The sequence below is a fragment of the Prionailurus viverrinus genome, chromosome B4, assembly GCF_022837055.1.
Source record: "Prionailurus viverrinus isolate Anna chromosome B4, UM_Priviv_1.0, whole genome shotgun sequence".
Classification (NCBI taxonomy): Eukaryota; Metazoa; Chordata; class Mammalia; order Carnivora; family Felidae; genus Prionailurus; species Prionailurus viverrinus.
In genome coordinates, this window is record NC_062567.1 from 115,761,450 (window position 1) to 115,781,953 (window position 20,504).

The window sequence follows — 20,504 nt, forward strand, 5'->3', positions numbered from 1 at the left end:
TATTCTAATATCTGAGCACACACTTTGAAGACAGAGTGGTGATAAGAACTCAGACCTCCTTAAAGGATCATCCAGATGGCAGCTGGAGCATTTTCTCAGTTGATGTCTCCTGTTCTTGTTCACTCTAGGGCCCTAAATTAAGCAGCAACCTTTGAGGCAGGGAGGAGATAGTCTTTGGAATCAAACCAAATTAGATTCAAATCCAAACTTTGCTATTACTTTGGACCAATTGTTTAGCATCTTTGAAACAGTTTTTTTCCTCTGCAAAATAAGGATTCTAATACTCACCTTACTAACACTTCTTGAACATTTCCCACATGCCAGGCATCAGACCCACATGGGCTATAAGGCAAATACTGTTATTATTCATGGTTTACAAATTACCACACTGAGGCTTAGAGAGGTAAAGCAAATCCACTCCAAAATACACATTGGTGCTAAGTAGTGGGACCTCTTGTTGGTTCTTTTATTTCCGTAGAATTTCTTTTTAAGAAAGGACTTGCAGGGTCAAAAGGTACGTACATAACAAATTTAGTTCATTTCTAAACATCTTATAGTTTTAAGCCCTTGACTATGAGAAGCAGTATTAAAGCTGTATTTTATATTTCACCATGTTGCTGCATTGCAGACTGTTGCTGTTTGAAAGTGTTCTTTGTAAGTGGCCGTGGAGAGCTATATGCTATGAGAACTGCTTTATATTTTTCTTCTTGAAGATAGTGATGATGCTCTCATCTTGATGAGCACAGTTCCTTTTCAGTAACGATTCTGGATAAATGGCTGTTGCATGGAATTGAATACTAGCCTACGAGGCAATTGTTATGCCTTAGATGAAGAGTGGATGCCATTTCCAGAAGAGTTTGACATTCTCAAGGAGGAGTTTTATAGCCTTGAAGAATTTTATATTTGTGATTTGTATGGCTCTTGATAAAGAAAAAAGGAGAGTTATTTCCTAGGAATTTAAAACTTTGATTCTGTTGTGCTTCATCTCCTGCCCATTCCCCATTCACAAGACCCTGCTAACTTCAGCTTCTTCTCCTACTTCATCTGCAGGCTCTTGAAATCTGTGGGACGCCTAAGTGTGTACGGAAACACGGAAATAGCACAGTCCCTTTGGTTAAGAATAACATGTCAGTTTTCTTTTTTTGCTTTTGTGTGCTCTCTGGAGCTCACCCATGCATGATGTTCCAGTTGACTTCAAAGGCAAGTCTGTGGTTGGATTAGCTCCACAGGACAGAAAGCAAGGTAAGAAACAGGCTTAGTGCTTTCAAGGCCCACTGGGGAGCTGATAGAGCCAAGCTATGTGGTTACCAAGACGATTTGTTCATTTATGTCCTCGTGGAAAAACAGGAAAATTCGCATAATACTTTCTATCTTATTGTCACGATTAAAATCATTTTTAAGTGGTGACTGGACAATCCTCAAAAGGTTGCTTTAGAGCTATATAATGCCTATACTTGGGGAGTTTAAAGTCTAATAAAGAAAACATAAATATAACAACGATTCGGAGTGAGAAAATACTACTAAAGTCACAAAGACATGGAATATGCAAATAGGGTGATTTTAGGGTTAAAAAGGGATGGCCTAAAGGACAGTGTGGTTTGAGAAATTGCTACTAAGGCACGTTTGCTCTCCAGATTTTGCCAGCAAAAGCAGAGTCCTGACAGAAAGCTAGAGCCAGGCGTTGCTGAGGGAAGTATGGAGAAGGCATCATCACAAATGAGGGCACACTTTGGGAGAAGGCTGAGAAATGGAAGAGACATGGCTGGACGACGTAGGCATCAAGATGACATGCTGGAGAAGAATATGGCAGACTGGAAAGGGTGGAGAAGAATATGGCAGGCTGGAAAGGGGACGGAGGCAAAGCAGATAGGGCAGGGTGAGGTGCCCATGTGGGCTGTGAGGCTGGGGAAACCTCCCAGATGAAATGTCAGTGTGGAAACCTAAGGAGGAATTGGAAGACATGAGGTCCACGGAAAAGCATGGGAAACAGCCCTGGTGGTTCTGCTGTGTATTGACAGTAGGCTTATTCAGGACATCTGGAAGCGGCACAAAGGGAGATGAAGAGTCTTAAGTTGAGAAATCAGAGGACCTGCTGAAAGAGGCCACAGTCATCCAGGTGAGGGATCACCAAGCCCTGGACTAACACTGAGGACACCATGTAAAAACGAGGGTAACGTGGTAGTGACGGAGGATATAATCAAACAGAATAACAATTACATCCACAAAACCCAACATCAAAGAAGGAGGGCTCCGAAACAGTAAAGGATGGAAAGGGACTAATAGTTTGAAGGTCTTGCTTCTTCTCTGATGGAGCAATGATGGATAGAGCAAGTCCAAAGATTGACAGGATCCCAGCAAATCCTAGAAAAAGGACCAGGCATACCTATTGTTATGTTTTTGTGTCTTTTTTTTTTCTTCTGTCTCTGGAAAGAAGAAGAAAGACAGTAAGATTATTTCTTTGCACTATGACTTACTCCATTTTATCTCCAGGATCACAAAATATGTATTAGTTAAATTTATATTAAACTAAAAGCATTTTTTTAATTTCCTAGTCCCCACCCACTAGAGTTCTTTGAGATCATTTTATTCCCCACTGTCTAGGGAGACACTACAGAGAAACTGCTGTCTTTGTATTACTGAACCTCAGATTGAATCTTGACTGTAGTTATGTTCTTCTAGTGAATAGAGCAGAAACAGAAATGAATCATTTGTCTCCAGAAACTGTCATTCTGACTTTGCTTTTGGAGACACTGGCATGTGTACTGTGACTGGAACAATCCTGCTTTGATTTGTCATCAAACACTTGTTACTGGACTTTGAAAGGGAAGAAAAATATTGTGAGATTCAAATGAGCTTTTCATTTGGAAAAAGAAAAGGCTATGTGTGTAGCTCTCTGTTCTAATTATTATCAGTAGGTGTTTCTCTCCCAAGAAGTATGCCGTAATTTTATGACCTCAGTACTGCTCAATATTTGCTTCAGTATCTACAAACCATATTTTGATTTAATTTCCTAAATCTTACAAAATATAACGGAAGTGTCGGTCATAGTTGTCTTTTGGCTGGAAATTCTAGAAGAGGAAACCATTAAGTGGAAGCACCTCAGTTCAAAGTTACAAGAGAGGCTGAACTTGGAGAAGGAGCTTGTTTAGAAGGTCACAGGCCTACGTAGTGACAGAGCCAGGAAAAGCTCACATCTATTCATATCCAGATGACCCTCTTTTAACTATGCTGTGCTGTCCCTTTCCAGTGTAGGAATTTCTGTGCTGTAGAAGGCTAACTGCACATATAATTGCCATCCACCAACAAATCAGATTTCACGTGTGATATCTCATAAGGTACCTGCACATCTGTCTCAACAGCATTACGACAAAGTACCATATAAGCGCTCTGGTAATGACAGGGCTTAAATAGGAGTTAAAGAGGTTTGGTTTTTTTAAATCCTGGGACCAGGGCAAATTGCCCAAGAGGTTTCTCAGCTGGGAATGTGGTATAACAGAAAGCGTAAATAGAAGAGGATAGGAGTGTGGAACAGCCACTGATGGAGCCACGGCTGAGTTTGCTGTGGGCTGGGTTAGCAGTTCAGAACAGCAGTTCAGGGCTGGGTTAGCAGTTTCATTCTTTAGCACAGCACAGTTCATTAGTTCAAGTGTATCCCTGTGTTTCTCCTGTTTTAAGTTTCCTCCCCTTGTCCTGGTTCCTGTCCATCTTCATTCCAATATCTCTCTCCCCATCTCATTCTAACCACTTGAAAATTTGATGTATATGTATTTTGTGCATTTCCTTGTCTCCACTTTGCAGTCCCCAGCATCTGGCACCTGCTCTCAGTTCACAACTGAACTCATGGTTCCTAAATTGCTCAACCAAGTGGGTGTTTTGAGCCTTTCCTGGATCTCTCTGCACATTTGGACTGATGGATCACTCTCTCCTTATTAAAGTTTCTCTGGTTGTTCCTTCCCCGTCTCTTTTGTGACTGTCTCTTCTTCCTCCTTCTTCCCCAGGGTTCTTCCTCAGCCCATTGCTCCCCTCCCGTATTCTCATCGACTTTCAAAATTTGCAGTTACTCATAATTTTATTTGTAGTTCAAATACCTTTTTTTTTTTTTTCAAATATACAACTGTCTGCTGTATCCATCAGGCACTCTCCAGTTTAATGTGTAAACTGATCTTATCATGGCCCCCCTTAACCTGGTCTCTCATTCTGTGCTCATTCTACGTCATATTGTGGAACCACGTCCACGCGTTCACCTGGACTAGACGCCTGAGACTCATTTTTGGTTTCCTTTTCACCACTGTTGTTATCTTCCGTGTCCAACCCATTGCCAGGACTGGCTTGTCTTCCATCGTAAATACCTCTTGCATTCGTCTGTAATGCCCATCATTACTACCACTGGTGTAGTTCAGAACGGCTGCTATTTGGCTATGATTTCTCCTTTTCTTGGGCATCTGCATTATTTAAATGGCCTTTCTTCCATCAGCCTTATCACCATCAAGTCCCCCTGACATATTCATCCCAAGGCAGACCTGCCTCTTGCAAGCTTAAAACACGGGTGTGTTTTCCTGCCCTGCCCTGCTGGATAAAATCCAAAATAGTCCCAACTTAAATTCTAGCCTAAAAAACACTACATCCTGCCCCGCTCATCTTATCTCTAACAATTTCCTGTTTTAAACTTTGCTTTCCAGGCACAGACAACAGCTGGGAATTCTGCCTATGAACCCTATCATTTCTTGGCTTTTTCTGTCTCATTTGCCTTTAAGTCACTTCTCTGTCCTCTGTCCTGGCCCACTCCTAGGTCTCTTTTACTAAACACAAATGTGTCACCTCTTCTAAGAATCCTTCTTTTGTGTGTTTTCTCACCCTCCACCTCAACTATCCTTACCCATGCCCTGAGCATATTCCAGTCATAGCATGAGCTACATCATATTCTAGTTTGTGTTTGTGTGAGCTCTACAGTCCATTGACTGTTGTGAACAACTTGTTAGCAACTGATTTCTTTCAACTAAATTCAGACTGACTTCTTTGGATGAGAACTTGGTAAGTATTGGAAAGATCTCTGTTCCTCTGCTGATTTCGAGTCAGGGAGCTCTTCATGTAAGGAGTTATATGTATATAATTTACCTTTAATTTAATTTTACCTTTCACTCTTTAGCGAGCAGTACCTAAGTCACAAATATACAAGTATCTTTATTTTACCTTCTCTCCCAACATCCACACTTTACCTACATTTTACTGCCAAAACAAGCTGAAATTGAAAAAGATGAAGTTGGGGCACCTGGGTGGCTCAATCGGCTCAGCCCCATGTGGGGCTCCATGCTCCCTTAAGATTCTCTTTCTCCCTCTCCCTCTTCCTCTCCCCCCACCGTTCCCCCCTTCCAAAAAAGAAAAAAAGAAAAGAAAAGAAAGAAAGAAAAAGACTAAGTTATTGGCTTGCATGGAACACCCCTGTTCGTTTAGAAGGGTCACAGGAATCTATTTTCTCAGTTTCCAGATCTAGGCTCTTACTGCTTTGTGACATTGCTTCTCTGTGATTTTTAAAACATTTAAAGATAAATTTTATATGACCTTCATTCACTCACATGTCTAAAACATTGATTTTACAGGATAGTCAGTTACCATGCCAGAGGAAAAATTTTAAAGCTTTATTTATCCACATACATTTTTTTTTCATACCAAGAAGTAGCACACTGAACTTTGCTGTCCCCAAAAATACTATAAATGCTATTTTCTCAGGAAAAAGAGTGAGGTTTATTTTTTGTTAATGAAGTGCCAAACAAGCTAGCCAACTTGCTGGGCATAATTAAATTGGAGCATCTTTGGCAGCACACTATGTAGCTCCCTCCATGCAAATGTTTTGCAAAAATTTAGCTTAAGCAATTTTTTTTTTTTTGGACAGATTCTCTTCAGGAAGAGACATTCAGGAATTGGGGGCAGTTCTCCCAATATTATAAACATTTTCAAAGACTGGTTAAATAAGCTCCATTATTTTCCTAATCACTTAATTCAAATCTTTTCTTCTGTGCCCACCTACACACATTCAAATTTCATTACTTGACCTTTATAGGTGCGAATAAAGTGGTGGCCAAGTTCAGATTTAAAAACGTTGTTTGTAAAGTCCCTCCATTTCTAGTTTATATTCCTTCTTCCTGTGCTTTACAGTACTGTTTATTCACTATCTCTTTTTGTTCTTCCTAGGATCAGAGAGGGAACACACACATTCCTTAAGAAATCACTCTTAGAATATCCTACAGAAATAGATTTCCAAAGAGAACATGCCAAAATGGAAGACAAATAGATACTTTGTTTTTTTTAAGTACACCTTCTGATTTCACTTAATACATTCTCTCTTGTGTCTGCTCACCTCTTCTCTTGTAGCTCAAAAGCAGGCACAGATAATGCATAAACAGATGAGCGTGACTGTGTCCCAAAGAAATTATTTACACAAACAGGTGGCAGGCTGGATTTGGCCCACTGTCATACTTTGCCAACTCCTCATTTAACTCGGAACTCTTTTATTTTGATTTTTAAAGTCATGGACATGAAAATTAATGCTTCCTTCCTTAGTGAGTAAAATTTTATAATCAGAGACAAAGACGTGAATTCTTCAAAGATTACAAAAGATTAATACTTTTTAAGATATTTTCTATATCTGAAGTTATTGCTTGTACAGTTGCAAGTTTCTTGAGGGAAGTGCAGGGATGATAATTTATCACACACTTTCACCATGACTAAATGCCTGCTTCATGATACAGGCATCTTTCTTTTCTTTCCCTTTCTTTTCTTTTCTTTTCTTTTCTTTTCTTTCTTTTCTTTTCTCTTCTTTTCTCTTTTCTCTTCTTTTTGCTTTTCTTTCTTTCTTTCTTTCTTTCTTTCTTTCTTTCTTTCTAGTGTTTATTTATTTTTGAGAGAGAGAGCATGAGCAGGGAGGTGCAGAGAGAGAGAAGAACAGAGGATCCAAAGCAGGCTCCGCATACTGACAATGGAGGAGAGCCTGATGTGGGGCTTGAACCAGAAACCATGAGATCACGCCCTGAGCTCAAGTCTGAACCTCAAAGGACTGAGCCTCGCAGGCACCCCCAGGCATATTTTCAAACAAATGAATGAATGATTAAGGCTCTGTATGCCAACTGGTAAGTCAAGCTGATCCTGTTGCAGACAAAGGATCAGACCCAATCTTTAAGACTTAGTTCCTTGTGCTCTCCTATTTCCAAAGATGCTGGCTTAAATACACTGATAACGGTATAAAGAACAAGGCCATGGTCAGTGGCGAAAGTGGTGTGTGCTTCCACCCGAGCCCATGTTCTGCAACAGCTGATCGTGGGAGTGTTTTATGGTAAGCATGTATGGATAGGATTTTAACAAGTATGGTGTGGTTTTTTCTTTAGCGCTGTAATCTGTCACATTAAAAACAAGAAGGAAAACCCTTTTGCCTGTGAATGTGGGCTGAGGAGCATGATGGATTTACTAGTATTTTTGACTCCTTACATTTGAGGTTATCATGGGCATAGCGTCTTGGGTAGAGCTTTGGAAGTACTTGTAACAGATAAGTGGCCATACGCCAAAAAAGATGCTATTTACATAGGTTAAGAATATCTACTCTACAGATCTCAGTGAGCAATAAAGATAGTGGTAGGCTCAATTACAAAAGACCTGTAATTACATTCAACATTCCTTGAGTATAGGTGCCATAACTTGTATTTCTTTAAACTTACGTTTCTTTAAAAATTAATTACAAAAAATAATAATAATCACGGTGAAATTTTAAGAGGCAAAAGGAGCTCCCTCTCCTCCTCCTGCTCCCCCCTCCCTAATTCTACTTCCCTTCCCAGACAGGACATCTATTAACAGACTGAGCCTCATCTTCTTTTTACACTTTATCATACATACACTTTGTTTGTGTGTTTGAAACCTACCTGGGCTATGTTTCTACTAGTTGCTTTTTATCTCTTTCTGTCTGTCTATCTATCTATCTATCTATCTAGTAACCGTTCCATGCTAGCTGATTTAAAGCTCCCTCATTCTATTTAGGAAAGGAGTGCCCATTACACAACCACTTTATACTTTTCTCCACTGCCCCCTTTAAGCTGTGTGCTGTGCTTATAGCCGTTCCAAATATACTTGCATTAGAAATTAAGGAGGTGAAAACAGCCCTTTCTGTGTGGAGAAATGAGCGCCAACTTTAATTAATCTAGTTGTACTTTCAGTTGATTTTTGGATGATTGTTGATCGCTTTGTAGAGTTTTATAGCACTCTGCCAAATGTGTCCTGGGTTCTTCCTGTGGCATATTTTTGTATAACTGTGTGTTTATAATTATTCAACCATAAGGACCCATGCCTGCACACGCATGCCCATGCACATGTGCAGATTTGTTTATTTCAAAGAGGCAATTCAGATGGCTAAGCTCAGAGTGGAAATCATCATGACATGAATCTGCCTTTTGTGACAGTGGCACCCTAACAGATACAGTGTGCAAACACTGAACTTTCAGAACATTCTACTATCCTGCAATAATTGCTACATGCTTTTGGCCTTATTAACAAGAAGTTTCTTTCCCCTTCTACGTACAGAAACCTTTATACCTTACCATTCAGAGACAGCTATTTTTAAAATTTCCAAATTCACTTGCGGCTCTGTTCGCTGCAAGATCTTCCCATCTATTCCAACTGTGTCAAACTATGACAAAAACAGGAGAAAACAAGAATAGACTATACATGTCACTCATGTTGGCTGAGAGTTGAGCTGAGAAAGCAAGAACTGGATGATGGAGGAATAAACATGCCATCGTTTGAAAAAGAACTCTTCTCTTTCAATCTATATATAACATCCATCATAAACTGAGCAAGACTATTGAGAGTAATAATTACAATACTATCTTACACTTGTCTGGTGCCATATAACTTGCAACGTCTTCTTCAAATTTTAACTCATTTCATCTTTCTGACAGTCCCATCAATTAGTCAGGACCGAGCTTATTATTTCCACCTTCTCTCCCAGCCCTGCAGTTACTTCCTGCTGTTCTTTCCAAACCTGGTACATCCGATTCAGAGAAGTAGAACTCCCGGCCTTCAGTGCCACCCAAAAGTCACCATGTTGGGCAATATGCTTGGTGATATGTTACACTGTGTACCTTTCTGTCGTGGTTCACATCGCCCTAGAGAGAATACAAATCACTAATAAGCTGAGGTCAGATAATTTAGAATTATTGAGGTAATGCTACTTTTTTTTTTTTAATAGAGACCTGTAGTAGTATCCCAAATAGGTAGCAGGGATTAATGCCTAGGATTTATTCTCAGTTGTATCGTAGAGTCATTTGGATTCCATCCATTTCTCTAGGAAATTAGCCACTGATAATCATAATTATGACCCCTAGGTGTAGTAAGACAATGAAATGCCTCCTGAATTATTAAGAAGTGTTAATTTATGTCTACTCTGTATGTAGTTTCAAGTAGTTTACTGCATTGTCATTTCTTGAAAATTGGTCACCTGTATAGATGATATATACATAAGATTAAATTTTAAGTAATGATAATATTTCTTTAGAAAAAAGCCCTGTTATCAGTGCTGAATAAACATGCCATTGTTTTATATGGATTTTTCCCCTAGATTTCTGTTTGGTGTCCATCTTGACATATTTCCTCATTAGCTGTAGGTCGTTATTTGAGAAAAAATAATGCCCAGCATTTGTATCCCATTTTATTATGCTATATATTGCTTTCACTGTCACATACATTGTCCAATTTATTATATAAAATAAGCCTCAGGGAGCGTTGGTGGTTTGTTCAAAGACACATGGCTAATAATAAGTGGTAGAGAAGAAATCCAGTTCCATCTGTCCAAGTCAAGAACTTTGTCCATCAATCTACAGCCATCTTGGAAACCAGTCTCCCAGAATTTACATCAGGAGGTGTCAGCTGGCCGTGGGCCTCTCCACTTGTAAGCCCATCTGGCTGAGTTTCTTTCAAGAGCTTGTCAATGTAGCTAATATCAACCAACAAATCAGAGATTCAGGAAATTTGTTGTGATCCTGATTACAGTGAAAAGGGATAATGTTCCCAGTATTAGATTGCTTTCCATCCACTTGAAGAAGTGCATAGGATACACCATTTTGGAGGCAGGTGACTTTACTCATCCTACAATACAACCAAGAACAGGCACCTTTGTTAGCTTTCCTTTTTTCTTTTCTTTCTTTCTTTCTTTCTTTCTTTCTTTCTTTTTTTTTTTTTAACATATATGAGAATAGTAAGCCTTAAAAGGAAATATAGGTGTGGGCATTCTCCATTTACCTTGGATACAAAATAGATTTTCAGCCTTTGATGAAAAGAACAGGCAGTGCCCCATTCCAAGGAAAGAGTGTGAAATCAGAGCGAGAACTCTGAAAAAAAGCTCAGGCTTACCCCCCATTCTAATCAGAATGTTTTTAAACAAGCTGCCCTGATATTAAGTGACAGAGCAAAGTCACTGCTTTTATGAAAAGTGGCACGAGAAGGTGAGGGACACCTCTAAGGAAGAAGGGCCTTTGCCATTAATAATTATCTATAAGGAACAAATAGTGCCTGGGAAGTGGGGCTGGATTCAGAGAAATAGAAATCTAAAACATTAGGGAGACCTCTGCTTTTTCATGAGATATTGCTGATGCTGAATGCATATTTCCAACGAGAACAAAGCTGGTAACAAAGCCATCTTGCACTCATCCATTCTGGAATATTAAAGAGAAATGTCTCCCATGTTATTAAGCCACTTATAATTATTTCTGACGTGTCAAAAATACTGAGGATACAGAGAATAGTCGAAGATTGGGGGTAACATTTTTTAATGTGATGTCAGTCTTCAAAGAATTGAACAAGTGGCCCCAGAAATGATCATTTCTTTAAGTATGACACTGCCACTTAATAAACCAGCAGAGAAAATATTGGAAGGAATTCTGTCAACATTCTGAGACTAGTGTAATTTTGAACAATCAAGCATAATGGCAAGATCAAGCCTCGTGTCAGGCTGTATGACTTGTAATTCTGTGAAATTATAAAACTTGTGAACAAAAGGGAATGAGAAATATGTGACTCTGGAATGGAGGTAAAGAATCAGGAAGCATGAAATTCCAGTTCTGTCCCCTCTGACCTTACTGATATGCAAATTGGCTCATTATGTCAAATCGGCCGAGTTGAAACAATAAAGGTTTCCTAAGAAAAGAATTTCCAGTTTTACCACAGAAAAAGATAAGTTTTGCATTTGGAATGTCTGAGAGCATCTGAAGTGTTGTCTCATTAAAATTTATGATCAGAATTAATTCACATTCATTTTGTTAAGAACCAAATCACCTGGGTTGAATTTGTGTGGGGAATCTTAAAAACAGATAATGAGAAGTGACAGCAGGTCTGCGGAGTGGCCAGTGAGGACCACTCATAAATCTGATTTTTTTCTTTTTCTTTTGTTAACTTTCCATTTGGCGTTTAGAGATTGGTGTTGGGGAATCAATGTCATTTATTGGCATTTGTGTTTGTTATGAAATAAGTAGAATCTTTTTTTTTTAAATAAGTAGAATCCTTTATAAATCACTCAGGTTGAAGGATTTTAACAGCCTTAAATAAGACCCAAACATGTGGCAATAAGAGAAAATAAGACTGCTGGAAGAAAATAATAATTTTGTGCCTGGTACTGTGCTCAGGTGACTTAATGATGCCGGCAGACAGAAAGCCTGAGCATGGAATGGATACCCTTCCCACAAAGTTGCTGAAATGGTCTGTTTCCTTTGCTGTGGATGGCTCATCATCTCAAGTGAGAGACCAGATCGTGGCTGTTCGGCTCCAAATCGTCCCCTATTCTCCACATCCTCTTGGTGGCAAAGGGCTGAGCAGAGCATTTCCTCTTCATTCCCTTGTTGTCCGCGTAGATAATTCCTAGTGGAGGATGCTGGCATCTCTTGCCAGTAAAAGTCGCCGTGCATTTCCTGTCCCTCCATTTCCCTTCTAACTGAATTACTGTCAGGAAATGTACTTCTTCTCTAACACTTTAACCACCTTCTTCTACCCCATGAGTTCTAATCCTAGAACCATCCCTCACTTGATAATACTATAGGCAGATGAGTATTTCTGGAACACACCTCCTCGCTCATCTACAGAACCAGAGGCTAATTATTGCTAAAATCTCATTTCAGAATGAAAGTCAGCTGGCCTGGGGAGTTTAGGAGTCCATGCCTTCTGAATGTTGATGGCAGTAAGCTTTCATGGGCACAGATGTAGGATTAAAAATGGAGATCTTGTGGGCTTTCTTTCACCATTCCATTTTCTGTCTACTTTCTTTATGCCAGATGAGGCTGCACATTGACCTCTCTGTTCAAAAATTTAAATCTTGACTGGGATGCTACACTACACATTAGTACTTCCTTCCCCTCTGGATCGCCATGGAATATGCCATCTCTGAGGTACTGGGACATGAGTCAAAGATTCTTCTCCTCAAGTGGTTCCCAAGTCCCACGGCACCTGAACCACAAAAAGGTAGTTCTGTGCATCCTGGGAGTCTACAGGCAGAAGTTTGAGCTTTACCCAGAATAGCTTCTCTCTGGTTCTTCTGCTGGGCCTCCAGGCTTCTCACTCTCTCTCTGGTGACAGTGTCCATTTTAGAACCAAAAAGAAGAAAAGTTTCAATCTGTTCTTTCTGCTTTGTATAACACTTACCAAATAGCTCAGTGCAGGTAGGTACTCAGTGAGTCATTTTCCTCTAATACTTGTATTACCCTCTCTTTGCAACGGAAATGTCTATTTCAGGTTCCTAAGCAGCCATTTGTAAATCACCCATGTGCCCTCAAAGAGTTGGGACTGAACCATAAGCCTAAGCTTTTAGAATATAGAGAAGGTAAAGGAGCGAAGAAAGAAACAGACAAGCTGAATATGTGGATAGTTTTACTACTGTTGAAGTGCACAGTTGTTAAAATTGCATCCCTGCTGTCCAGGTCTGTCCAGATCAATTTCACTTCAGCAGCTCTGGGCAGAAATCTGGATTGTGTTATAAAAAAACAAATAATTAAGCAAGCAATCCTTTTATGTTACTTAAAACTTTACTATATAGAAAAATCTATTCCTGGCTTTTGAGGTGTCTGACAACATTGTTAGCTCTGATGACTTTTTGAGTAGTTCTGTCATATTCTGTGATTTGCCTGAGCTCTTGCAACATAAAGGGGAATAAAATTATTTGTGGGATCTGTCACAGTGAATTTTTAAAGCCAAATTGTCCCCAGGCTGAAAGGGTTTCCTGTGACTACAACTGATTTTCCTAAAATCCATGTTAATACTTGCAAACCCAATGACAAAACTTTTGCTTGTTAGTGCTTGGTGGCCGCTGAAGGCTATAGGCTTAGTTGCCACCACAAACTAGATGTAATAAAAGCAATGACATGTATTTATTGAGTGCTTGGTTGAATCATTTTACGTGGATTAGTTTATTTAATCCTCATAACTCTAAGCAGTAGTACTATTTTTATTCCCATTTTATAGATGAGGAATCTAAGTCATGGAAAAAACTAGCTGCCCAACTTGTAGCATCAGGATTTGACCTGAGGAGGCCTGATTCCATGAGGCAACAATTAGGTACATGCTCTATTCAAAGCCCCTATTTAATTAACAAATTTTATACTAGCATTTTATTCCTTATTTGATATTTTCCACATTCAGTAAGCATCTTCCAGAATTTAAGTTTCAAAAGAGTAAATGGTGGGGGGGCCTGGGTGACTCAATTGGTTGAGCTTCTGACTCGATTTCTGCTCAAGTCCTGATGTCACAATTTGTGAGATCGAGCCCCTGGTCGGTCTCTGTGCTGTCAGTGTGGACCCTGCTTGGGATCCTCTCTTTCCCTCTCTCTGTCTCTCTCCTGCTTATGCTCTCTCTCTCTCTCTCAAAACAAATAAATAAACATTAAAAAACAAATTAAGGAGTAAAGGGTATCCTGAAATGATGATCAGTGAGAACTGATTTTGCTTCTGACTACATCTAGCTTATTCTGAAAGAAGGAGATAATGGCTCAATATGGAACAAAATGCCTGTGAAGAAGAAGCAGAAAATGAGCCAAGGGGCCAGAACAGTTCATAGAGCGAAGCTTTTAGTTCCAGACAAATTAATTCCACGCATATAGGAAAGAAAGTACCAATTTAAAGGCATCACCGTTTGATATAAATCCCTGTCCATAATGACATCAGTTTGGCTAGCATGGCTGGGCAAGGACAAGAGCAGCCAAGTAAAGGCATAGACTCTGGAGCCAGACTATCTGGATTCAAATCCTAGCCCCACCACTTTCTAACCATGTGATCCAGGGCAAGTCCCTCCTTGCCTCTTTGACTCTGTGTTCTTATCTATAAAAGAATAACAGTACTTGCCTTATAGGGTAGTCATGGGGATTCAATGAGATCATGTATATAAGGCATGTAGAAAAGTGCCCAGCATATACTAAGTACCAGAAGGATGTTTGCTTTATATGTCCTTATGAGGTACTCAGTGTGCGACCAAGATACAGACAGTGGTTTTATATTTAGACATTCTTAGGGCTTTCATATAGGAAAAAGACACAGTAGATTTGATTCATCTTAGATGCACTTTGCTAAATAAAGTAATTTTTAGATCACCTAGATTTATTTTAGTTTTAGAATTTGAGTGTTAATTTGTAAGGTCAATCAACTAACCTGTTGACTCAGTCCGAAGGTGGAATTTTGCTCCCAGCAAAAGGGGATTTAGCATATAAATTGAACAATTATCAAACAAAGACAGACAGACTGGCCACTATCTTGAAAATGGGAGTGGCAAAAAATGGGTGATAATCCTGCCTGCAAAATCCAAGGGATTAGGGAAACCAACCAGGGTTTAGAGTTTGACGTAGCGAATGTATTTTGAGGTGATATTGATAGAAATAAAGTGTAGCTCATAGATTATAGTTTGGATAGACTTCCGCACATTTAAATCTTCCCTCCTGCTTTCTTCAAAGAGTTGGAATGGATGGTCCGTGACAAAGCCTTCCATGGAGGTAAGAGAGGCTTTATTCCTTCAAGGCAATTTGGTCCAACTCTGCTAGTTCATCCATGGGGGAAGCCTGGCAAAATTCCAAAGGTGATTAGTGTTGTATCTATTATTTCACAGGGTGGAGTGTGTTTGGGTAGATGGAGGGGGAAACCTATAAGTTCATAGCTGCTGGTTGAACATTTCTGCTAAACTTCTTTTTATTTTAAAAATTGGTGAAAAGATCTCAACATTCAAGATGATACGAGGGCATTGAACTATCCCCAGGATAGAATGTACCCACAGTGGTTGCTAAATCTTGGTGTGGTGCAGGTTGGAAGTCTCTAAAATATTTCCTGCAAAATAGGAATTACTGTTTTGGCCCATTTTTCTGGGAGATCTAAATCAACTTAATTACTTGATGTCTGAAGGTTTTTCCCCATAAATATAAAATCAGAAGTGAAAGCTTAACCTAGACCTTTTAGGAAAAAAGGTTGCATTTTAAAATCATGCCACCACTGTCTTGTTTGGGAAGAATACAAGTTGGGTCCAATCAAATGTTGAGTCATCAACTATTTCAATGCCCATATTCATCATGCCTAAGAAATATAAGCATTCTTATTTTTTTAATAGGCTCTTTGAATCATATTCTAAATGAGTACCATGTAAATAAATCAGCACAACAATCACGCCATGCTTTTTTGTCATCATGGGTCATTTTCATCGGATGCTTAGTGATTTCATTGCACTTGTGTAATCAGGTGAAGAAGCTCCACCGGAGCATCCATGGGTCAGCTATGTAGACTCTAGCTGCCAAAGGCGCTTCTCCTTCTGAACAGAGCGCTTTGCTCAGCCAGTGTAGACATGGCCTGATAAACAATGGAACTTCTCCCTTGAGCTGGAGTTTGGATTGATCTAATTCTTTAACTCAAACGTGTGCACAGGTTTGATGAGTGTTTAAATGCCTGCATCTTAGTAAAACAGGAACTTAAATTGACAGTAATGTGAGGAATCGCATAATTTATAATGAACTTGAAAGGCAGGAGCACTCACTGTTGCTCAAGCTAATCAAGGAACTATCAAATCAAGGGTTTAACATGAGCTTAAATATATGTGGCAGGAGGGTTGTTCTTGCAGGCTTATATCTGTCAGATCTTAACACTAAACCTGTCAGGGTGCAACATGGCCGTGTCACTTTAACCAAGATGTCACATATATTGTGAGAAACAACCTGCTTTGTGTTTTCTTCTCTGGGATTTTACTGGGAAAAGCAAATGTAAAAGGGATTTTTTTTTTAACACTGCATTTTTATTTTGCAGATTCTCAGGCTGATGGAGAGTGACGAGTGGGTTGCCAGCTATAGTCAGCGTGCACAATGGCTGCGGGGAATATATTCAGACATGCCCAAGGAGGTCTGCCCAGGGGGAAACACATACCTTTGAGGTTTAAATCAGGTGTGTGAAGAATGCTAGAACCGTGACTTCTCTGATTTTGTTTTGTTTTGGTTTGGTTTTTGCATTTATGTTTTTCAAGGAAAACAGGATGGATGGTGGCTCTTGGCTGTTCCTCAGACTCTTTTAATGCCATGAAACACACCCCAAGTTTAACCTACTCTCTCTCCTAGGATGTGATATACTCTACTTGCTGCTCGAAAGGGTTGTCCTCTATTTTATAAAAACTTTAGATTTTAAAGAGGTGGTTTTTCATCCTTAAAAAGGGTTTTGATTTTGGAGATATTTTAAAACTGAGAACTGAAGTTTTTCAGTTTGTTTTTTTTTACCACTTGTCTATTTGCTGGGAAAAATAAATGCTATTTGTAATATAGGAGTTAGCCACAAGAGACCTAAGAAAAATTATGTTCACATTATCTTTAGAAATACGTGTTCTCATTATCTTTAAAAAGTTGTCAGATGTCTCAGAAATGTCAAGAAGATGTAACATTGTTTAGAAAATATAAACCACATTTCCTTGCAGGATGAAGTTGTGCTTAATAGCTCTGTTTAATTCATTCAGAGACTACACGATTTTTGTTGCTATATTTTGTTAGAAAGGAAGGAGAGGCTGTTTCTACAGGTGTCATAGAAAAATCAATATTGAGCCACGGATTATTGGATCCCATAGAACCATGGAGACTTGGCAGTGAAATTCTTCCAAAGGTGAGTAGGGGCATTGATTTTCCTTCTCATGCCTGAAGAAATATGACACAGGAACGGAGGCTAAATTTAGACTGGAAACAAGTCTGATTTGAAACTATGTGCCTTTAAAAAACTTTGTGACAGTTTTTTTTTTAATTAAATGAGGAAATTGAATGTGAGCATATAAAATTTTTCTCATATATTTTTCTTAGATTTACTTTTTTTCTTTATTCCTTTGCATGCTTTTGAAAAAAAAAAAAAACGACTATTTGACCAACATTTTGTCTATAATTAAGATCCAGTGATTTCCTGTACAACATAAAACAGTCTCGCTCTTAAACCTATAACCAAGACTGCAATAGTCCTTCACCTTCTAAGAAAAAGCATATTATTTATACAATCACACTTAAAAATATGTGCCATGATTTTTAGACACGTACTCGCTTACTTGTTTATTTGTTTTACAGTTTCTCCTAGATTTTGAAAAGTTGAAAAGCTCAACATAACGCATTGGTTGTTTTCCTGCATTGCTTAGCATTCCATCCTTGCAGGCAGACGGTGTTCCTAGGTTTGGAAGGATAAATCCCAGGGGAAGTGAGCTGAAGAACATTTCATGCATCACTCATCCTATTATGAGCCCTGTGCTGTTCCATCTCTCTACAAGGTAAGAGATTTATTGTGAGTTGGCTTCTGCCAGTGGAAAATGACATATGCTAATGGCTCGTGCTTCCCAGTGTGTGTTTGTGGAACTCATAATTGAGAGTATAGCAATTGTTTTATACGCTGAAGAATAATTGGAAAATTTAAGTTACTCATACACGCTCTATCATGCACATCTGTCCCCAGGTAGCATGTGGTTGCCCTATCCTGGGACCCACATTCTGTAGTATTGTCTTCCACATGTGAGGTGGGGTGGCAAATTGGTCATTTTTATAATGAATTTGAGCAGAGTAGATGATCAAGAAAGATAATTCATGTCCTAAAGTAGAAAATGGCCAAATTACCACTTTGCTGTGTCTGGGCATAGATACAATTTAAGTTTTAATACTTTGTGGGATCAAGAACTGATCATAAGAAAGTTAAAATATAAAATGCTGGGGAGTTCATAGTAATGCATAGAGTTATATTAATATTAAGCTTTTCTTTCTGCTGTCCAGTGGAAAATTCTTAATTCTTTATCCTTTTCCTGAACTTGCAGGCTGGCTGAAACAACAACAGAAATTGGTGTGTAATTCGTATTCTAACTTTGGATCACCTGGTTAATACTCTGACTCTGACTACCCAGAAGGACAATGTTCTATAAGAAGAACTATCTGTTAAAAGGCCTGCTGCTGCATTATTAATAAAATAACAGGGAAAATGCGATAATCTGGATGTCCCATCTGATGAGGTAAGGTTTTATCATGTCCCATAAAATGAGATTACATTTGATTTTATTTATCATTATCCCAGCCCCAAGAAAGTTTGCATTTGTCAATTTGACACAGAAATCTGTAATATAAAGCTTAATATACACTATCTAAACTGCGACCAATTTCAGGCATTAAAAGCCAGGCTATTTAACGTATTTTATTTATGTGTAAATTACATTATCGTTACTGTTTTTCTATCCCTTTCAGCTTGGAAAATTGTAACTCAGTATATCACACAACATACTTCAATAAAAATAAATTATGTATATTATAGTTCTTATGGGGGGGCAAAGGCATACTATTCTACTGACCTTTGGTGAGGTTTCACTTTTGATGTGTGAATTTTTAAATGTGAACAAACCAAAAACAGTGGCATACTTGGAAGTAATCTAAAGCTAAAATGGAAAATGAAGATTTTGTGGTAAGTGCCAGCCTCGTGTTTGCTATTGCCATACTTCGGCATCTGCCTGAGAAGAAAAAAAAGTACAAAAGACAATGGAGAGATGATGGAGGAGCTGGGCATATGGAAAGTTCCAGGTGCCTGTGGATACAATATGAGGATACTCAAATATCTAATCCTCTTTTTTTGATACCTATCCTATAATCCATCAGAGTGGCCAGGTGCTCTCTTTGTAGTTCAAAAATATTAGTGTTTTCAACATCAGTGCCCATAATGGCTATACCAAAATCCCCTTCTATGTGTAAAATATATCTTACCCATATCTGAGCAACATGATTGTAGCCCTTCTCTCTTTAGGTTAAGCACATTGTATGACTTCTCTTAAAATGTTGCAAAGATGAATTTCCACTAGATAATTTGTAGTTGGTAAAATATCATGAATTTTTCAGGGGAAAAGTGGCAATTAATGGAAACATAATTATCTTCAATGTGAAAATAGTCTGGGATGCTAACTTTGGCGAGCACAATGTCTCTAACTCATTATCATTTTCTTTGCTTATTTTGTTGTCATTCTTCGGGTTCTTTCTGGATCCATCTCTCTTTTGTTTCCCTTCGACTCCTCTATTGTATTCCAGTTGGCAGTTAAAGAACCGAAACAGCAATAAGACTGCGCAGGCACATTTTCCCAGTGCCACCAACTGGGCGTTAAGCTGACTAACGTGTTGAAAGCCCAGCCCATTTCGTTCACAGCAGGCAAGGCAGGTAAAAGCATTTCTGTATTAAAGTACACACTTTGTTTCTGTGGGTTCTTCTGATCTAAATTGTCTTGTTTGCCAGTTGGGGGGAGAGAGACGAAAAGTAGGTTGGGGACCAAATGTCTGGGGTATTTAATCAAATGCCCAGCAACTCCTGATTATAGGAGGCAGAAATTTCACTTTCCAGGATAACTATGGTGGATTTTGTCAACCCAAATGGGTGTCCACCTTCACCCAGCATGTTATTGGGCTGCTCCCTACCACTGTCTAAATACAAAGCAATGGAAGAATTCCAAATAGTTTTAATAGTAACTCCTGGGTTAGAGGAAGCTACATATGCAGGGTGAAAATTCCCATAAAACATAGGTATACGGGAAGTTCCTCAAACAGTACATTTTACATGTTGTTGTTTTCTTCTATTAGAAGAAGAATGTGAGCATTTATTTCACTATGTTTTGTTAATTTGATTACTGTTTCGTAAGTGGTAAGTATACACCTCCTTAAATGTTTTATGAAGCTCACTTAATCAAGCAAATATGCTAAAGCACATCACTGTATTGATCCTTGACCTTTTGACCCGTCTCTCTGCCATGCTGGGTGCCTTTTTCTCAAATTCTCCCAAATGAGAGCTTAGGGAGCCGACAGAGTGAGGAGAGGCGTCAGCCTTCTGTCTGAGCAGCAGCAGACTGTAGAGTTGTGTCACTGGAGGGGATTTCCTTGCGAGTGACAAAATTGGGATGAATAATATCAGTTTGCATTTTAAGGAAGCTTATGAGCACTATAGTGAATTGTCTAGGAGGGATGAACGTAACATACATTTAAGGCGGGAAGA

The 20,504-nt window shown here is 38.9% G+C and overlaps 2 long non-coding RNA genes across 2 annotated transcripts in view; both read left to right on the top strand.

Annotated features, from left to right (window-relative positions):
* Positions 1 to 16,418, top strand: part of LOC125169488 (uncharacterized) — a 34,345-nt gene extending 17,927 nt beyond the window's left edge. Inside the window, exons 3-4 of the long non-coding RNA XR_007153701.1 lie at positions 1,051 to 1,242; positions 16,290 to 16,418. This is a non-coding gene — a long non-coding RNA (uncharacterized LOC125169488). The remainder of the gene's footprint in view (positions 1 to 1,050; positions 1,243 to 16,289) is intronic.
* Positions 16,419 to 16,951: 533 nt separating this feature from the next.
* LOC125169486 (uncharacterized) lies at positions 16,952 to 19,673 on the top strand. Its single transcript, XR_007153699.1, has 4 exons — positions 16,952 to 17,126; positions 17,573 to 17,769; positions 18,304 to 18,495; positions 19,553 to 19,673. It is a non-coding gene; the product is annotated as an uncharacterized LOC125169486 (long non-coding RNA).
* The last annotated feature ends 831 nt before the right edge of the window (positions 19,674 to 20,504 follow it).